Below are 16,954 nucleotides of genomic sequence, written 5' to 3'. Positions count from 1 at the left end.
TCCTTCCCTTCATGCGAAACCGGCGCTGTTACAGGTGCCTGCAATACTCGCTGGAACTCCCTCCAAGCACTCTAAAAACCAGCGGCGAACAAAAAACATACCAGCAAGCTGAATATCTGGGCAGGCTCGTCTAAACAAAATGTTTTCAGCAGGCGCTTTCACTGCGCTCCTTTCGGCACCTGCTGCTATTCAGATTGCTGGGGTGTTTATTGTTCGTCGCTGGCTTTTAGTTTTTTAAAAATCTTTTTTACTAATAATCTTACGGCTTTATCTTTCTACAAACTGCTTTGAGGTTTTCTACAATCAAGCGGGGTATACACGTACAGTAATTGAATAAATAAAATTAACAAAGCTCCACAGAGTGGCGTCTCCTTTTATTTGTGGAATGGAAATTTACTCTGCACGTGCTTAGGGACACTTTCATCAAGGTGGTGGGAGGGGCGGTCTGCAGAGTAGGAGCCAATTCCTGGGACGGAGGTTCCTTCGCCCCCCAGTAAAATATTTGCGGGGGCCGGCCGCCCACCCAAAAAAGTTGAGGGTCATTCATTGCTGTTCAAATGGTGCGAGCGCGCCATGTCTTGTGCTCTATTAGGCGGGGTGGGACTTAACCTGTCCCCATGAGTGCCCTGCCTGCCTGCCTCCCCGCCCCCCAGGTAGACCGGCTAGGCACCCCTCCCTCTCTTTAGGAGCGCCCCCGTGTGGCCGCCGCAGGGCAGGGCGGCCGTTCCTTGCCTGCCTTCTCCCAGGTACAGATAGGTAGCCGTATTGGTCTGCCATAGTCAAAACAAAACAAAAATTCCTTCCAGTAGCACCTTAAAGACCAACTAAGTTAGTTCTTGGTATGAGCTTTCGTGTGCACGAAAACATCATACCAAGAACTAACTTAGTTGGTCTTTAAGGTGCTACTGGAAGGATTTTTTTTTTGTTTTTTCTCCCAGGTAGACCGGGTACGCGCCGGTTCCTTGCTGTAGGAGGGCCCCCGTGTGGCCAGCATGGTAAGGGCAGGATAGCCGTTCTCCCCTTCTTCTTCTTCTGCGTCGTATCCCTATTGTTGTCATGCTCGTGCGGGCGGTCGAAATGGGGGATGTGTGTGTGTGTGTGTGTGTGTGTGTGTGTGTGTGTGCCTACCCGCCCGCCTCCCTCTCTCTCCGTGATCTATTTTGGGTCTGTCTCTCTCCCCCACCCGCAAGCACATGGGGGGAAGGGGTGGTTTCTTGGGTGTGCGTGTGTGCACGTTGGAGTGATATTTTGTGTCCATCTCTGTGTCCCTGTCTGTCTCCCTCCCTGTCTGTCTCCCTCGCACACAAGGACATGCTGTGTTTGAGTGTATGCTAGTGTGAGAGAGAAATTTTGTGCCCTTCTGTCTCCCTCCCCCGCAAACGATTGTGTTTGTATGTAAGTGTGTGTGAGAGAGAGGTTTTGTTTCTGCCTGCCTGCCTGTCTGCCCCCTCCCCCTCCCTCCTCCCCCCCCCCCGCAAACAATCAAGTGTGTGTGAGAGCGCACGAGCGCTTTTGTGCTTGTCTTTCTGCATCCCTGTGTCTCTGCATGCTCCCCCTCCCGCAAAGGAACGCACGCACGCCAAGACTTTTCTCCCTTGCCGTCCCTGCAAGGACGAACGAACGCACGCCCCCACCCGTCTCTTCCATCGCCTACCTGCTGCTATGCTGCCAAACGGCGGGCTACAAAGTCACCGAGTTCTACGGCAGCTGTCGCCACGAACCCTACCCTTGGCGATGTCATAGATAAATTTATTGTCATTGTCCGTATATACACAGTATACACAACAACGAAAATCAAACACCCGAGACCGGATTCACATACACATTCGCACGTATCTCCAACACTCTCATCCTATGCAGACATAATCTATTAGAACATAACATAATCCAGAATATAACATAACCTATTCGAAGCATAGCATAACCTAAAACCTATCTCATTCCTTACTACTCACTGCTTGCTATTTCTTACAACTGGCCCTGAGATCATTATTTAGTGCAATCAGAGCTCTTGGATAGAAACTATTCAGAAGGCGTGTGGTTCGTGTTTTCATTGTCCTGTATCTTCTGCCCGAAGGCAACAGTTCAAAGAGGTTGTGAGCAGGATGGGTGGGATCTCTCAGGATATTGTGTGACTTCTTCAAGCTGCGAGACGTGAAGATCTCATCCAGGGTTGGTAGTTGGAGCCCAATAACATTCTGGGCAATTTTAATTATTCTCTGTAAAGCTTTTTTATCCATTTCAGAGCTGCTCCCATACCACGATAATATACTATAGGTTAAGACACTCTCAATGGTACTGTGATAATAGGACAGAAGTAGGTGCTGAGATAGATTCAATCCCCTGAGCATTCTCAGGAAATACAACCTCCCCTGCACCTTCCTCACAACCATATTAATATTTGCAGTCCATGAGAGGTCCTCAGAGATGTAAATGCCCAGGTATTTAAAACTACCAACCCTCTCCACCTCCTCGCCATTTATGTGCAATGGTAAAAATACACTTTTCTTTCTCCTAAAATCAATTATGAGTTCTTTGGGTTTTTTGGTGTTAAGCATAAGATTATTTTCTTTACACCATTGAATTAACCCCTGTACTGCCCGACTTCCTGTACTCATGGAGGTCCAACGACTGGATATAGCTGGAGGCGCCCCCGGAGACGCGGGCCGGTAGACCAGGAAGCCTCCCGGTCTCTGAGGTAGACCGGCAAGTCCCAGCCCCACCCGCGGGTAGACCGGAGGGGCGCCAAGGGCAACGCTGCCAGCCCCTCCGGCGGGTAGACCGGGGTTCCCGAGGTCCGGCGCAGAGTAGACTGGCCAGCGGTTCCATGCTGTATGCCAGGTAGTCCGGCAGAGCCGCGCCTTCCCTCGGCAGGGCCGGGGTGACCTGGCAGGCCTTCGGAGGGGTAGCCCGGGAAGCCTTCCGTTCTCTGAGTTACACCGGCAAGACCCAGCCTCCCCGGCCAGCAGACGTAGGAGAGCCCGGGACACCGGGCACCGCTTCCAGCCCCCTCCTTTGGGGGTAGGCCAGACCGGGGGGACCGTTGACGCGAGAAGCAGACTGGGCCTTCGGCCGGTAGACCGTGAGGTCCGCCGTTCTCGGAAGGGGGCCGGCAAATCCCAGCCTCCTTGGTGAGTAGACCACGGGACAGCAGTTCCAAGCACGCCGCGGGCTGGACCGGCGTCTCCCGGGCCCAAGGAGGAGCGACCGGGAAACCCTCTGTTCTCCGAGGGAAACCGCAAAACCCCAGCCTCTCCGGCCGGCAGACCATGGGGCAACGATCGCAGCCCCGCCGCCGGGAAGACCGGGGCCCTCGCGAGTAGACCGTGGGTCCGCTGGCCTCCGGCGGGTAGACTGGAGACGACTATCCATCCTCGCCGGAGGGACCGAGAAGCTTTCCATCCGTCCGTCCTCCCAAGTGGACCGGAAAGTCACAGCCGCCTCAGCCAGGCGGAGAACGGCCGCTGCTTGCAGCCCTGCCGTCAGCTTGACTGCCCGACTTCCACCCGCCGCCCGACTGACCGGCTGGAGGGACCGGGCAGCGGACAGACCTCCCAGCGGTAGACCAGGAAAGCCTTCCGTCCTCTGGGGGAAGGCAGGCAGGCAAGCAGGCAGGCAGGCAGGGGACAACCATCATGCCTGCCTGCCTGCCGGCCTGCCTGCCGGCCTGCCGTTTGGCACTCCTAAACCAAGGGACAGGCTCCTGCCTGGTCTGCCTGGGGGAAGGGAAGACAGGCAGGCACTCCGGGTATCGGTGGCGCCCAGGGCATGGTGGAGGCTGGGCGGGCAGCGCCAACCTCCCCCCCCCCCCCGTCCACACGCTGGGCCCCGACCCGGGTAAATATACTTCATTTGAAGGGAGGGGAAGCATTCCTTAGCAGTTAGAGCACCCCTTTGACCTGGCGCCCCCCGACCTCCCCTCAGGCTGGTACATGAGCTCCTTGGAGCAGCGAGCCAAGCCGCCTGCCGCCCCTGCCCGACTCCACTCCCCGACCCCGAGTGCTGCGGCCTCAGGTTGTGAGCTCCGCGCCTGGTACAGCATGGCCGAGACAGGTAAGCTTGGGGCAACGGAGTTCGGAATCCAACAAGCCCGGAGCCCCCTACTTGGCCTTTCCCCCGGGGTGGTGGAGGAAATGCCCCCTGGCCCGGTTCTCATAGTTCCGTATCAATATCACATAATACGTTTCTAAACTGCAGTACGTATCGTATCATATAATTTCTATTGATTGAATTCTAGACTACCGACCCGCCTGCTGGGGTTGGTGTAAAGAAATACCATCCTCATCATTCTTATCATGACATTTACTGGTGCCCTGCTTCCCGTCCCCTTTGGGGACTGATAAAAACGAGAGCGACTGAGACCAGATGGCAATCCTCAATCCTCACAGAGTCAGACTAGATGACCCCCAGACCCTCACCCTTCCCCTGCAGGACTCAACGGGAGCTTCACATTGGAGCTGAGCCACGGCGAAGCTCCGCCTCGTCCTCTGGCGCCTGGCGCCCCCTGCTGGCCTCCACCAGAAGAGTCCCGTGCGCTTTCCAGGTGGGTCTTGGGCTCCTCGCTCTCGCCGGCCAGCTCCTTCTTGAGCATGTCAAGAGCGCTGTCTCCCCCTCTACAGGTGACCTTTTCCTCGGTGGTGAGCGTGGCGCTGGACGATGTGCAGTTCAGGAACTGTGGCCCCCAAAGTAAGGCTTTCTTTTCTGCCTCCCCCAAACCCAGTCAACCAGATAGACTGCCTCTGGGCTTGGAGGCTCCCCATTCACCGTCCCAACGTTTCCAGGTCCCTGGAGCTGCACCCCAGACGAGTGCCCATGCCTACCAAGCAGCTGCGTGACCCCTGCCCGCCATTGTGATGGCACCAAGGACTGTGGCGAGGCGGCAACGATCGGGGGGGCAGTGAGCAGTCGGGGGGCATTCAAGGCCGGGGGGATGTGGGCACCACTGGAAGAGGGAGGGCAGAAAAGGCACCCCTGGGACCCACCCCCTGCCTTTCTCCCCCGGAGACCTTCCTCTCATGCTTCTTTGAGGAGGGCTGGTGCAGGTGGGCAGCGGATGCCAACCAGAACCTCTCCTGGGCAAGAAACTGCAGCTCCCAGGCGCCACCGTCCCCAGCCCGCCCCACTCGCGACCAGACCACCTACACTCCAGAAGGTGGGTGCTGGTTGTCAATATGTAGAGGATGTCAGCAAGGCTGAACCTTTCCATAAATAAACTATTTGAATCAAGTCTTACCAATTTGGGGCATGTGCAGAGTTCGGCACTGGGTGCTTTCTCTCTCCAGTTGGTAGACATGACAGCTGACAGCCTTCAGTTCTCCACTGGGTGGACTGAAGAGCTTTGTGATCTACCTGAAGGGGATCAACAACCCAGTCTACCCAAAGCCAAAGGCTGCCTGGTATGATGTTCTGAACTGCAGATCCAAAGGAGGTCTTGTGGGAGTGGTTGGGTGCAGGGCGTACCACAGATGGAAGTCAAACTCCAGAGTGATCAGTTCTAGTGCTTTATTAAAAGCTTTATTACAGCAAATCAGTCTGCCAGGCCTTCCACCCTTTACAATTGCAGGACAGACAGGATAGCATCAAAACAAGCCAATTAGCTTATATGAGCTCATCACTACAACAACTACCTATTAATTGTGGGGTTATCTTGACTACCAAAATGGTGTTTGCAGAGCTTCCAGAACAGATCACCTTTGATTCAACACAACCCACCCCTTCAAGATAACCCTAACAATCTACACGCCCAATCTTCCGCAAGTTCCTCGGGGTCTAGAAGGAGTGGAGTTATGCAGTGAATCTGTTACTCAGCTTACAAGAAAAACCCACAACAGCAATGCAAAAATATGCAAAGAAGCAATCTCATAGTTATAATTGTAACAAAAAACACCAGTAAGTGGTGCCACCCCCTGCAAGTTCTTGCAACCACCCCTGGACCATGGTCCTCCACGATTCATGTTCCAGTCAGGCTACCTTGGCACAATCTTGATATAAAGCATGCACATCTTATTTAGCTAGACTTATCTGAAATATATGTTCTAATACACAAATCATTTTTATTTAACAGCTTGAAATATCACAAAAAGCCTCCATGTCCGTGTTCTGGTTATCTGCGTGCAGTTCCAACATTATATGAGTCACCGTTTGCTGCCAAACAATAAGTCCAATCACGGCAGAAACTTCTGCTGCCCTGGTGAGAATTCATGACTGCCAAGCTCCAGATCCACGTGAATTACAGGAACATTTTGACACAGGTATGGATACAGCCAACAGAGGAAACCTAGGACCATTCCCAATATCCACTCCAGTGGCACCCTATTAATGAACAAACAAATATTGGTTAGGTGCTCAGAGAATAACTTGCACCTAAATATTAGTAAAACAAAGGAGATGCTGTTGGACTTCCGGAGGAAGAGAGGGGAACCTGCCCCATTGTATATTGGGGGGGTGCTGTGTGGAGAGAGTCCCCTGCTTTAAATTCCAGGGAGTTTACCTTAGTGAGGACCTCACTTGGAAAATCTTCTACCCTCGGGCAGGAGATATAGAAGTATTTAGTACCAACAGGCTAAAAAATAGCTTCTATCTGTGGGCTGTTAGGCTGTTGAATGGAAAATAACATAGCAAAATTGACTTGCGAGGTGGTGTGTTGTTCGATAAGCACACAGAGTGCAACAAGATTGAGTGTTTGGGGGGGGGAGGCTTGTTTAATTTCATTGTACACAGGTTATATAATGACAATAAAGGTATTATTAGTCTGGGCACATCATCGCCTTGTCCAAGCTGGGCTCAGAACTTCAGTGGTGTGCAGTTGATCTTCTCCCAGCCTGGTAGGAAAATTATCGCAGAGCATGGAGGATCAGATTTACTTCTCATTTCACACACACCCCCCCAAGTACTTGCACTCATTCCAGGGCTCACCCAGATCTTGGGGTTATTGTACCATAAGTGCCAATAGGCATCCAAAGCCCCGTTTCAGTGGGGACCACAGCAGGAGCTGTACCTATCAATCCTTCTCTCAAGACACAGAACCTTCTGAGGCTCATGTAGCCAACTGTGCAGCAGGCTACCCTTTCCACACTCAAAGAACTGGAGGAGCACCCATCGCCCCCTTTCCACAGGGGATCCCTTTCCAGTCTTCCAGTTGTTAGACAGCTGTAATGCACCTTCCAGAATGGAATGGAGCCCACCCCTTCAGGGTTTTGGATGACCCAGACAGAATTTGGACTTGCTGTTCCAGTAATCCTGAATTTCAGGAGCTTTGACTAGATGATTCCTGGTCTCTTACAACTCTACTATTCTATAATCCATTCATGCATTTTGTGGTTCCAATGCATGATACCCACTGCTAGGAAAAACAGCAGCTCCTTTGAAGAGCTGAGTATCCAACCTCACAGCCCTCATGTAGTGGTGGAACATGTGGCACTATGTGGGCTTACCATCAATACCAGAAGTTCCTAATGGTCTCCCTGGAGAACGTCCCCAAAAGAAAGTGGTGGTCAATGCTAAAATGGCACTAAAGTGGTCAGGCAAATGGAAATAGCTTAGGATCCCATTCACCACTGAGAGAAGAATGGCAATCCAACCCCTTGAGAGGCTGCAAGGGAAATCTTGAGGAAGGGTTCCCTGAAACCCCAACACAGGGTGTTCAGACTACAGACTATGGTCCTACCCTACTTTTACAACCAGCTGTTGTTAGAGTTGGAGGGGTGCAAATGCTTACCTGCATGGACCACTGCTCAAGGACAATTAGAACCTGGCTTGGTCTCCCGGCATCCAGACTTGTGGCGTAGTTTCACATCAAGGTAAATGATGGAGGTCCCTGTTTGCAATGGCTAAGATGGAGCATACGGAGCCTGCATAGAGAACACCTTCATAAATTGCCTTCAAGCAGGTCGGTGAGCAGTCCTTAGCTGGGAACTTCCTGGCAAAGGAACTGAAGGTAATGGAACATCACTTCAGAAACAGGGGCCCTGAGTGAAAGATGGATTGATGAAGCAGGGGAGCACATTGGTGGTGGAGGTCAGAAGAAGAATCAAAAACACCAAACCAAGAGGCATGGTTGCACGGGTTTTCTGTCAGGAAGGGATTACTATAATTCCATAAAACTCTGGATCAATGTGCTCCCAATATGAAAACGTCTAGCCAGAGGCAGAAGACTTGACAGACTCTGCAGAGGTGGATGCCATACATCTGAGACCCTGAACCAATACAAGGTTGTTACAGTAGTCTACAGACACTGTGGAACAGAAACTGCAAGTTACATGTAACTTCAGTAAGAGTGCCTGGAGTGAGCATAAAAGAACTGTTGCCTTTAGGAATAATAGGAAAGAAATATCTCAATGCTCCATCACCATGGGTTGTGATCGGAGGGCTGTATGCTGTATGCTTACAGCATTGTCAAACAAACAGCCTCCATCCAAACAGATAGAAGAGAGCAAACTAGTGCTACAAAACACACCATAATACAAAATAAACTAGTCACCCCCCCCAAAAAAAAATAGCCTAATGGCTTGTCCCGCCTCGGCCGGTGCCTAGCAGCTGACTTAGAACTGGTGCAGACCAGGGGAATCCGACTGTTTAATTAAAACAAAGCATCGCGAAGGCCCGCCCGCAGCGGGTGTTGACGCGATGTGATTTCTGCCCAGTGCTCTGAATGTCAAAGTGAAGAAATTCAATGAAACGCGGGTAAACGGCGGGAGTAACTATGACTCTCTTAACGTGTATGAAGTCCAGTATTACGCTGGGAACACCAGTCTCCTGGAGTTGGTAAAAGAGCGTTACCAAGTGGAAGACCTGAGCACCACATCTGCAACGCTCTCCTGCAGGGGTGTGTGGAGTGACCGCTCGGCAGAGGACCTGTTAGCCCTGGGTATTGTCCGAAAGCAAGATCTTAAGGTCCTCTCGTCACGGGTGTTGATCGGTGGCCTGTACGCGCATACAATCTTTAACAAGACTACGGCCACTGTCAGTGCTGGCTTGTGAGCGCCCAGGAAATTGCCCAGGCTGGCACGGGTCTGCTAGTTATTAAAATCCGTACTTCTGCGGCTAAACAGAAGTAATGTCTGAGGGGCGTGGCGCCCCGATGATTAAAAAAAATGGCAGCTGATGATCTGTGATGTTATACTGATCGATCTTTGGTGGTCTTTTCCACGTGCCTATCCCTACCTCCTCGTGGTGAGAGTCAGGCAACGTCTTTAGGTGGCAACGTCTTTAGGCGGCTAACAGGGAAGGCTTATCTGAACCTCTGGGTCCTTGCCAGAGAGGTTCACTTCATCCTCACCCAGATCCCTAGTGGATATGAATTGATGTGGCAACGCGAAGAGAGGTGGCGGGTCATCAGACCGAACCACCCGGGTGAGGAGCAGCTCCCGTACTGCTGGGCCTGGTGTAGTTCCTGTGGTGGAACAACCAGTTTTTCTATGCGAACACCCAGATTGCAAGAGAGCCTTTAACACCAAGACCGGACGCGGTGTCCATCACCGACGAGCCCACCCAGACTGGTATGACGCGCAACAAAACACACATCAGGTGAAAAGGAGATGGACCCCCGAGGAAACAGCACTGCTGGCTAGAGAGGAGGCCCAACTCCTAACCTTGGGGGCACGCCATATGAACCTAGCCCTGGTGGAAAAATTCCCAGAGAGAACAGCTGAGGCGATAAAAGCCCATAGGCGCCAGCAGGCCTACCGGGAATTGGTTGTGACGTATACCCAGGAACAGCTAGAGGTGGTAGATGGACCAGCCCCTCAACCTGTGGTGGAAGCTTCGAATACCCAGTGGCGTGACAGGCTGATACAACACCTGCAGCAGCTCCCCAGAATGCCAACCACCACGGAACACCTGGTGCAATTGGAAAGGCTGAGTGCCACCGTCGGGTCGAGGATGCTCACCAACATGTATGAAGAGCTGTCCCTGGTTGTGCGGGGCATGCAGGGTACGCGACCCTGGAGGGCGCAGAGAGGGGAATGAAGTAGCCAAGAACAACAGACATCCAATAGGTGGAAGAGGCGAGAGCAATATGCCAAATTCCAACATCTATGGCATAAGAGTCCCACTAAATGTATTAAGTGGGCTCTTGATAAGAACAGGGACGTGCCAATAGAAAATGACGTGAGCCTCTTTCTGTACTGGGAAAAGCTAATGACCAGGGCTCCGGACTGCTCACTTGGCCCTGGCCCCAGGAGAGATGTTATAACATCCTTATGGGAACCCATGACGGCTGCTGAGATTAAGAGAGCCATATCATCGGTCTCAACGGCGCCAGGACCTGACGGAATGACCATGGAACAGGTGAAGAAGCTGCCTCTAGGTGCCCTGGAGCGGCTCTTCAACCTAATAATGGTATGTGGGAAATGCCCCCAGTCGTTGCTGGAGACTCGAACAACACTGATTCCCAAAAAAGATCGTGCCCAAGATCCGGGAGACTTCCGCCCCATAACTGTCTCCCCAGTATTGACCAGAGTCTTCCAAAAGGCCCTGGCTGCGTGGTTGACTCGGGAAGTCGACCTAGACCCCAGACAACGGGCCTTCCAGCAGTTCGATGGGTGTTCCGAAAACATCTTCCTCCTGGACATGGTACTTCGGTACCACAAGCAACGGTCAAGACCGTTGTATTTAGCATCCCAGGACGTGGCGAAAGCGTTCGACTCTGTGGCCCATAGTACCATCAAGGAAACCCTTCAGATGATGGGGATCCCCGACCGAATGACACATGATATAAGTGATGTCTATGACTGGAGTACCACCATTCTCCAAGTCTACAGGTCTCATGCGGCTAGGGTCCACCAGCATAATGCTAAAGGACTTTGGAGACAGGGGTATCATGTGGATTTGGAGCCTCACTTTCAAACATCAGAAGGTTTGAGGAAACCCGACATAGTAGCGAGTACTGGACGAACCGCACATATAATCGACGCCCAGGTGGTGGGCGAGCAGGCAGACCTGCGGAGGGCTCACGCCCAGAAAGTCCAGTATTACGCAGGGAACACCAGTCTCCTAGAGTTGGTAAAAGAGCGTTACCAAGTGGAAGACCTGAGCACCACATCTGCAACGCTCTCCTGCAGAGGAGTGTGGAGTGATCGCTCGGCGGAGGACCTGTTGGCCCTGGGTATTGTCCGGAAACAAGATCTCAAGGTTCTCTCATCTCGGGTGTTGATCGGTGGCATCTATGCTCATAGTATCTTTAACAAGACAAAGGCCACCATCAGTGCTGGTTTCTGAGTGCCCAGGAAATTGCCCAGTCTGGCACAGGACTGCTTGTATAAAAAATCCATACTTCTACGGTTAATCAGAAGCAATGTCTGAGGGGCGTGGCACCCTGATGATGATTAAAAAAAATGGCAGCTGATTATCTGTGATGTTATACTGATCGATCTTTGGTGGTCTTTTCCACGTGCCTATCCCTACCTCCTCGTGGTGAGAATCGGGCAACGTCTTTAGGCGGCTAACAGGGAAGGCTTATCTGAACCTCTGGGTCCTTGCCAGAGAGGTTCACTTCATCCTCACCCAGACCCCTTGTGGGTATGAATCCTTGCGGAACCACAAAGAGGTGGCAAGTCATCGGACCGTACCACCCGGGTGAGGAGCAGCTCCCGTGCTGCTGGGCCTGGTGTAGTTCCTGCGGTGGAACAACCAGTTTTCGTATGCGAACACCCAGATTGTGAGAGAGCCTTTAACACCAAGACCGGACGTGGTGTCCATCACCAACGAGCCCACCCAGACTGGTATGACGCACAACACTCATCAGGTGAAAAGGAGATGGACCCCTGAGGAAACAGCACTGCTGGCAAGAGAGGAGGCCCAACTCCTAACCCAGGGGGCATGCCATATGAACCTAGCCCTGATGGAAAAATTCCCAGAGAGAACAGCTGAGGCGATAAAAGCCCATAGGTGCCAGCAGGCCTACCAGGAATTGGTTAGGACCGACTGACCCATGTTCAACTGCTGTTCACATGGAACCCTTCTCCACTTCAGCCTTCAAAGTTCTCGTTTTAATATTTGCTACTCAACAGCGCCAGGACCTGACGGAATGACTGTCAAACAGGTGAAGAAGCTGCCTCTAGGTGCGCTGGAGCAGCTCTTCAACCTAATAATGGTATGTGGGAAATGCCCCCAGTCGTTGCTGGGGACTCAAAAACAATTATTCCCAAAAAAGATCGTGCCCAAGATCCAGGAGACTTCTGCCCCATAACTGTCTCCCCAGTATTGACCAAAGTCTTCCACAAGGTCCTGGCTGCGCGGTTGACTCGGGAAGTCGACCTAGACCCCAGACAATGGGCCTTTCAGCAGTTCGATGGGTGTTCCGAAAACATTTTCCTCCTGGATATGGTACTCCGGAACCACAAGCAGCGGTTGAAACCGTTGTACTTGGCGTCCCTGGACGTGGCAAAAGCGTTCGACTCTGTGGTCCATAGTACCATCAAGGAAACCCTTCAGATGATGAGGATCCCCAACCAAATGACACATGATATAAGTGATGTCTATAACTGGAATACCACCGTACTTTCATGCGGTGGCGCGACCTCCCAGGAATTTCACCCCAGGTGTGGGATGAAGCAGGATGACCACATGTCACCCTGTATATTTAATATGATCATGGACCACCTCCTTCATAAGATACCGAAAGAGGTAGGGGCTGACCCGGGAGAAGGCGTGACAGTGAAAGGCGTAGCCTTTGCAGACGACCTGGTGTTTGTGGCGTCTACACCAGTAGGGCTACAAACTACCATCGACATAGTGGGTAGACATCTAGCACTATGTGGCCTCACTGTAAACTGTGGGAAGAGCTTGACAGTATCCTTGGAAGTCATCCCCAAGGAGAAGAAAATGGTGGTGAACCTGTGGCAGGTATTTACCTGTAACAGCAAACCATTGCAAGCTCTCAAGCAGTCGGACCAGTGGCACTACCTGGGCGTGCTCTTCACGCCAGAAGGACACATGGCAACTCGGCCTCTGGACCATCTAAAGGAGCTTCTGGACACAATCGGCAAAGCTCCCTTGAAGCCTCAGCAATGGATATTTGGATTTTGTGCCATTGCTATACCATCAGATCTCTATGGGCTCAACCACAGTGGGACTGCTCAACAGAGTGGACCACTGTGTGAGGACAGCAGTGAGAAAGTGGCTAGGTCTCCCGGATAGTATGCCCGCTGCGTACTTCCACATTAAGGTCGGTGATGGAGGTCTAGGAATTCCGGCGATGCGCTGGATGATGCCACGACTTCGTAGGGATCAGCTCCTACGACTGCCACTGGTAAGGACGGAGCAGTCTACATCTGGGACCTTTCTGAGGTGGGAGCACTCTCTGTTAGAGGGGCAGCTACTAGAGAGGGGAAACAGCCTGTTCCCAGCTCAGGCACAAGAACACCGAAGGGCCAGTCTCCTGTACCAATCGGTTGATGGTTGTGCATTGAAGGAGTCTGGGAAAACCCATAGCCTGCACAACTGGGTCTACGGCTGCACTAAGTTCCTGTTGGGCAAGGACTATCGTAACTCCATTCGGATGCACATCAATGTGCTTCCGACCAGGTCCCGCTTGGCCAGGGGGACGGAGAGCTGACCGGCTATGTCGCGGTAGGTGCCACATGCTCGAAACTCTGAACCACATTCTCCAAGTCTGCTGCAGGTCTCATGCAGTGGCCTGTCTCTCCTGATCAAGGAATGGTGTACACTACAAAACACAGGTGTTCTAGACCTGGAAGGACATTACAACCGTTATGGCTGGCATGCCTGCTTAGGTTATGATAAAGTTAAGATCCACAAAAAACTAATAATCATCATATTATAAGGAAACCTCTCTATATGGTTTGGGAAAATACAAAGATTTGCTTGAACCTAAAGCTCTGAGGTGGATATCTCCGCTTGAAGCACTAGCAGTGAAGAAGAAAAAATATGAAAGGAAGAGGAATGAAAAGGCTCTGAAGAAATGAGAGAACATCTGTCAGGTTGGTTACAATATCACCAACTTTACGAGGTATTTAAACTAGACGAGAGAAATGGTTTTGTGATGGAACCCTTTACATTGGAAAAAGAACTGATCAACTCTAAAGTGAAAAATCCTCTCCAATCTGTAATCCTCTAAAATCTGTAATGGTCAAGTGGGCTCAAGATTTTGGCTCTAGTATCCCAATGAATGCCTGGGAAAATCTATGAAGTTCACCGCATGCTACACCTTGAAAGAAAATTTTATGCAGATGCAATTCCACTGGTACTTAACACCACTGAAATTATCCAAAATGTGTAAGAACATTTCAAGTAAATGCTGGAGATGTGGGGAAGCAGAAGGCTCAATGTTACATATGTGGTGGACCTGTAATAAAATAAAGGAATTTTGCAATGTGATTTATAATGAGCTCAAAAGAATTATGAAGGTATCCTTCATTTTTAAAAATGGAGGCTTTCCTCCTGGGGATATTAGGCCCAGACATACCTGTGGACAAACAGGTGGACCTGAGGAGGGCTCATGCTCAGAAAGTCCACTACTACACCGAAAAGAGTAGTCTCCTGGAGTTGGTTAAAGAGCGCTAAGGTAAAGGTAAAGGTACCCCTGCCCGTACGGGCCAGTCTTGCCAGACTCTGGGGTTGGTGCGCCCATCTCACTCAAGAGGCCGGGGGCCAGCGCTGTCCGGAGACACTTCCAGGTCACGTGGCCAGCGTGACATCGCTGCTCTGGCCAGAGCCAGAGCCAGAGCCGCACACGGAAACGCCGTTTACCTTCCCGCTAGTAAGTGGTCCCTATTTATCTACTTGCACCCAGGGGTGCTTTCGAACTGCTAGGTTGGCAGGCGCTGGGACCGAACGACGGGAGCGCACCCCGCCGCAGGGATTCGAACCGCCGACCTTTCGATCGGCAAGCCCTAGGCGCTGAGGTTTTACCCACAGCGCCACCTGCGTCCCAAGTGATAAAAAAGAGAGAGGAGGCTTCGTGCTCCCTGATCTAGAGTTATATCATGCAGCTGCAGCACTACTATGGATGAAAGACTGGATAACATTAAGGGATTTTGATGTATTTGATTTGGAGGGATATGATCATCGGTATGGGTGGCATGCCTATTTAATATATGAGAAGGTAAAGGTCCACAGGGGCTTCCTGAATCATTTAATAAGGAAATAATTATATAAGAACTGGTCAAAACATAAAGGAATACTAGAACCCAAGAAGCCCCTGTGGACCTCATCTACAGAAGCACAGGCAGTTAAGAAAAAGAATATGGAAGGGGAATGGGCCACATACCAATTATTATTAGAAGGACAACAGGATGAACCCATACTGAAAAAATATGAAGAAATTAAAGGACATTTAACAAACTGGCTGCAATATTTTCAAATACATCAAAGATTTACCATTGATAAAAAAGTAGGGCTTGCAAAAGAAACATCAAAATTTGAAAAAGAATTTATACAAAGGAAAGGAAAATATATCTCACGGGTATACGACCTATTGGAATGGGAGGTAAAGGAAGAGCAAGTGGAAGTCATAATGGTGAGATGGGCACAAGATTTGGGTTATAATATTTACATGGAACAATGGGGAAAATTATGGTGGGAAGACATAAAATTCACGGCCTGCTACAGTCTCAGGAAAAACACAATTAAGATGATGTATAGATGGCATCAAACTCAACTCCAGAAAAACTTGCTAAAATGTATAAGAACAGATCACCTATATGTTGGAGATGTAATAAAGAAATTGGGTCTTATTTGCATATGTGGTGGAAATGTACAGATATTTGTGTTTTTTGGAATAATATATATGAATAAATTTAAAAATTATTTAAATTAACATTCAAAAATAGGCCAGAAATATTTTTATTAAGCATTTTTGCCAAAAGAAAGAGGGAAATCGAAAAAGAACATTGTTCATGTACGGAATAACGATGGGCAGAATTTTAGTAGCAAGAAATTGGAAAAACACAATAATACCCAACACGGAAGATTGGCAAATCCTAATGGTAGAATATCTGCAGCTAGTGAAAGCAACAGGAAGAGTAAGAGGCCAACCAAAACAAAAAGTCTATAAGGATTGGGGAATTTTTAAAGAATATTTAGAAAACTGTGGAATAAAAGGAAACATCTTGGCAGAATTAGACTGATCCCTGTATTGTATAAATATAAGTTCATAGGGAGGTAAAAAGAAATTATATAAGAAATATGTAACTGTGGTATAAAGTAATGGATAGATAAAGTACAATGAGATTAACTGGAAGCCAGTTTTAAATTTCTTCTCTGTAAGTTTTATAATTGTGTTCAGTATCAAGGAGTATATATGATGATAATTATATTAATCTTCTGTATCTTATGGTGTGCAGTTTGTTTGATTTTTTTCTGTTATTTGTTTGTTTGATTGTGTTTGTTTACTTGCATGTATGTCTGTTTTTTCATAAATGTATTTTAAATTAATAAAGATATATTTAAAATGAAAAAATAAGAGTGCTACTAAGTGGAAGACCTGAGCACCACATCTGCAACGCTATCCTGCAGAGGGGTGTGGAGTGATTGCTTGGCAGAGGACCAGTTAGCCTGGGGTATTGTCTGGAAGCAAGACCTTAAGGTTCTCTCATCAGGAGTGGTGATTGGAGGCATTTGTGCTCATTCCATCTTTAACAAAACAACAGCCCCCCTGGGTGCTGGGATGTGAGCGCCCAGAAAATTCCCCAGGTATAGCATGGGACTGCTAGAAAATAATCTGTACCTCTGTGGATAAAGAGATGCAACGTCTGAGGGGCGTGGTGCCCCGATGATGACAAAAAAAGCCAAATTCCTCATCTAGTGACACGCATGAATGGATGAACGAGATTCCCACTGTCCCCACCTATCTAGTGAAACCACAGTCAAGGAAACGGGCTTGGCGGAATCAGCAGGGAAAGACATGAGGTGTGGAATAAGTGGGAAGCCCGCCTGTTTTTCACTTACCCAGTGAGGTGAGGGGGGTGCTGCCTAGTGGCCCACTTTTGGTAAA

General features: G+C 50.0%; 2 long non-coding RNA genes across 3 annotated transcripts; one reads left to right on the top strand and one right to left on the bottom strand.

The window, feature by feature from the left end:
* The first annotated feature begins 3,821 nt into the window (after positions 1-3,821).
* On the top strand, positions 3,822-4,864 carry LOC310832795. 2 transcript variants are annotated; one of them, XR_014558443.1, is made up of 3 exons: positions 3,822-4,053; positions 4,432-4,543; positions 4,620-4,864. It is a non-coding gene; the product is annotated as an uncharacterized lncRNA (long non-coding RNA). The 2 variants fall into 2 exon arrangements; XR_014558444.1 differs by having other exon boundaries at positions 4,238-4,543.
* Positions 4,865-5,485: 621 nt separating this feature from the next.
* LOC310832796 lies at positions 5,486-8,711 on the bottom strand. The gene is made up of 2 exons (XR_014558445.1): positions 7,718-8,711; positions 5,486-6,312 (listed from the first exon to the last, which is right to left on the bottom strand). It is a non-coding gene; the product is annotated as an uncharacterized lncRNA (long non-coding RNA).
* Between the last annotated feature and the right edge of the window lie 8,243 nt (positions 8,712-16,954).

The sequence above is a fragment of the Podarcis gaigeae genome, assembly GCF_964106915.1.
Source record: "Podarcis gaigeae genome assembly, chromosome: 15".
Lineage (NCBI taxonomy): Eukaryota > Metazoa > Chordata > Lepidosauria > Squamata > Lacertidae > Podarcis > Podarcis gaigeae.
Note: the sequence above shows the minus strand (reverse complement) of the source record. Positions and strands in the feature narration are given on the sequence as shown.